This window comes from Ceratina calcarata, unplaced genomic scaffold, assembly GCF_001652005.2.
Source record: "Ceratina calcarata isolate Rehan_Ccalc_2016 unplaced genomic scaffold, ASM165200v1 scaffold232.2, whole genome shotgun sequence".
In the NCBI taxonomy this organism is placed as follows: domain Eukaryota; kingdom Metazoa; phylum Arthropoda; class Insecta; order Hymenoptera; family Apidae; genus Ceratina; species Ceratina calcarata.
The window spans coordinates 135207-139581 of record NW_017145072.1 but is presented as its reverse complement, the minus strand read 5'-3'; positions in this window follow the sequence as shown (position 1 = coordinate 139581).

The window sequence follows — 4375 nt, the reverse complement described above, 5'->3', positions numbered from 1 at the left end:
TAAACTCTTGCTTCCTGTAATGACGTAAAAGTACTCTAATTTCGAAATTTTCCATGATTTTAGTGAAATGAAAAAAAAAATAAATTATCAACAAATTAATTGTAAATAATAAGTAAATATTAAATTACTTTTTAAAAGCTACACAATGATAGATCACACTTGTGATATAAAGTATCTTTATTGACGTCAAAAAATTATACAAACTGAAACAACAGAGAGAACGTGCGAACTTTTGGGTCATCCTAATAATTGTTAAATAACGATGGTTGTTTCATTATTATATTTTAATTAATCTTGATTCGAATTAACGTTAGATGACCCAGCAGCATATGCTATAATCACTGCCTTGCCTGAAGTAATTGCGTGCATCGCCAGTATGATACGAACACGATAAGAGCGTTTCAAAGTATTTACTCGAGATGAGCAGTTACTTGAAAGGAGATAAAGAAAAAACGAACAGTAAACCTATCGCTTTGCAACCAAACTGTTTATTCGACGGATTGCGAAACGAGCGTCGATTAACAACTGTCCTCTCGACAATACCTACATATGTATGTGCAAGTAGTATTACATGAAATTCTCGCGACCGTCATATCCACGTTGTTGAAAGTTCCCGATATCATCAGGACGACGACGGATCGAAGGAACGTAGTAGGGACTCATTTTCTACGTGTTTCTACGAGCGTGGCATTCATCGTTTCAATAATAAGCTTTCAACGTCGATCGATAGTCGAATTATTATCAATAATAGTAATCGATCTACGGTGTTCCGTGAGATGTGTTGCTAAACAGACGTTCTGCATATATAGTTTGAAAAGGGTCTCTGACAATGAGTTAATTTTCGGCATTAGAGATCCTTAACTCGCCGAGAGAACACGGCACCTGCATCTTACGAAACGACCGTACAAATTTCGTTTCCCACAATGCAGAGTTTATAACAAGGACACGAATAAAATTATTCGTTTGTACACACTCAGTTTCTCTTGTATAAATTATAAACGGCTGGAACCAACATTCTCACAGACGTATGAAAGATGTATACATGCACACGTGGACGAGGGATCAAAGAGGACGCGTATCATCGGAATTATCCGTTTCAATACGTATCTCGTTCTCCTTTCATTACGCGCGTGTGTGTGTATAGGTGCGCTTTACGTACGACCGTGATTTCATAAAACGTGTGAAAATATTCAGCGCGCGAGAGCCCGCACGGATTGTGTTCATGCGAACATTTATAGAGCGCATAAGCATTACTTTGTACCATTTTTTCTTTCTCTCCTTGCTCTTAATTTTTGAGAATCATCCGACCATCGAATGCGTAAACATCGTGCCACGTTTCGCAAAGAGCACCGCGCAATATCTGGTTTCCTCACGCTTTGGGAATACTGTAGAACGATTTAACCGTGACGAAAGGTGCGTGTAAGAAATGCGTGTCCGTTGATCAAAAATGAATATTAAAGACGAAATCCTGTTTAAGTTCACTCACTCAAGTTCTGATTGATGACTACCCGGAAGGATAGGAGAAGAAGTTGCGCGTACGTCGCGGTCGCCGTCGTTTGTTTCAGAAATTTTTCACCCAGCCCTCGCCCCCCGCGTTTCAGAAGAAGTTTCCATCCATTGCGCAACTCGTTCGTTCCATCCACTTTCTTTCGAGTCAGCGAAAATCCAGCGTTAATAAGAGATAGAATCTCGCGGCTAGACCACGGAATCATCTAAGTTTCTCGATATCGCGTCGAGAATTTATAGCGATCGCGATAAGAAAGACTGCGTACAAAGCGAAAAGGAAAAAAGCTAAACGAAAACATAGTGTCTTGTAGGGAAACCAAGATTCAACTCTGTCGCCGCGGTAAACCGAGGAATTCCGGTGCGCAGGTAATTAAGAAACGCGGACGAGTCGCGGGTAATTATAAATGGAAGGTAGACCGCTTCCAAACGAGAATGAGGATATTTCTTGGATCGGATAGAAATTGGAGTACCAAGGAAAGCGTATCGAAATAGGCTTTTAATAACGAATCAAGTGCGAAGTAAGAGGAAAAGGAGGAGGTAATGATTGTGCGAAAGCGCGAGAGCGAGTGATGCCGCACGCGTACGATCCAGCGTGAAAACACGGACGGCGTACGTACACACGGGAACCGTGGTAAACCGTAAAAGTGTCTCGGGAACGAAGAAAAGAGAAAGCATCAGAGATAGCATCGGGTCGCATAGGAAGATGACCAAGCGGAGTACGAGGAGCGAGGGTTACGGAGGAAGACAGAACGAGGAAGCGGCGAGGGAACCTGGGGAGAAGGTGAGAGTGGGTGTGAGGATGGTAAAAGGTAAGCAGCGCGTGCGCTCGCCGACTGGGTTGCCCACCGATGCACCTGGTGCTTGCCTGCACGTAGAGGCGCTCGAACACTCGCGCGTTCCGTCGCGAGGGTTAGAGGGGACGAAGAGAGCGCGCGGGTCAACGTTAGAGGGAGGATTACGAACTCCTCTGACGAGGAAGCGCGAGGAAGCGAAGGAGCGAGGGGGAGCCCGGCGTCGGAGCAAGACGGGACGATTAGCTGGAAACGTGAATGGAGGAGGGCGATAGGGACAGCGAGCTAGGGGACGGACGGTCGACGGACAAGGAGGCAAGGATCCGCGGGATCCTTGCGCGGTATGAGGTTTGCATGCCTAGCGGACGGCGCCTCAGTATCGTCCTACGTTCCGCTCGCGACGCGACCCTTCGACTTTGGTTCTCCCGCGCGCGTTCCGCGCTCCGCTAATACCGGTGGTACTTACCATCGTTCCGATCACCGAGTCGATTTTTTTAACGTACCGGTCATTGCACAGTGATATCTGTTCAGAGTTCTATTCGAACAGGGGCGAAAGCGTCGTCGTCGTCGTCGTCGTCGTTTCGTTTCGTTTCGTTTCGTTTCCCGTTTCCCGTCACGGGTGATGTGTGCCGTTTGTCGTATCCCTCGACCCGTTTCCGTAGGAATTACGAACAAGTGATCCGAGGGTAACAGACCAGAGAGATATCGGATGTTACGCACGTACGTATGTATGTATAATTTTTTATCGCTCGCAGCTGATTTCTGTTTGTCGTTACCTGGTAACGCGCGTTACTACTACTACTACTATTACTACTATCATTACTATATCGATATGAACGTGCGAGATTGTGATTTTGCATTTTAATGAATGAATACATGTATTTAGTAGAATATGAGCGACGTCGATGAATAAAACTAACGACGTTTCCTTTTTTTTTATTTCGTTTTAAGTTCGTAGGATACAGTAGCTGTTTACCCGTTGTTCACGTTTCTTACGCTTTTCTGTTAGAGAGTACGAAGTGATATAATTTAGACGGTGATAATAAGTGATAAGTACAATTGTAGCAAAACTGTGTAATTGCCCAAGCATACCTGATACGAATAGATTACTTCTTTATTTTATGTATGTACAGCAGATGCAGGTATTTGTATAGATACATCTCGAGATCGTTTCATTGAAGACTTAGTGTTCGTATCAATTATCTTATACGTTGTATTCCCGAGCAGTTTATCTCCCCGTAGAATTTTTATTATCCGTTATTGCATCCTCTCATTTGTCCTGTAGACGAGTATCTGATCGAACTTTGATTTACGAAAGCAATAACGAACGTATTACCTGTCTGTATATATGTATCACGAGAATGTTGTACATTATAAAAAAAAAATGGTAAGATTAGCGGTAAAAAGAATAGTGCGGTATGTTCCTCGATTATTATGAAACGCACAAAAGAAGTGAATCCTTATTTTTTCGAATCTGAACGCATCATTGATATCAAGTAGAAGACGATTGGAAAAATGTATACCGCTGAATTACAAGAATACACGATATTGATAGCGTAAGAGAAGAAACTAATTAAGTCTGAAACCATCCCCACGATTCCTCGTTTATCGTTCATCCGATTCCTCTTTGTTTCCTGCTTTTATTGATATTCTTTTACGGTAACGCAGGAATAAAAACTTGTCATTCGGAAAGGAAAAGCCGATAGGAACTTTATTAGAATCCGAGGGGGATTTATAAAGGAACCCTGCGAAAGTTCCGATCTGTAATTATGGCAAACGTGTGCTTTCACGGTCTCTTCTGATTGCATCAGACATGTTCGCACGTAAATTTCTCATTGAACCGAACTGAAACGATCTATTAAATATGAAATTCACAAGATGGTGAGTTTGGCCATATTCCCATCAGTAAAATGATCGTACTTTCATTTCTGAAGAAGAAATTTACATTTCGCATTAATAGCGTCGTATATTAGGATTCACTCATTAAAATCAAACCAGCCAATAATGTAATCAGTTATTCAATAAAAATTAAGTTAACAATCTTATTGTTTAACAGAATGTATGATTAATCGTTCCGC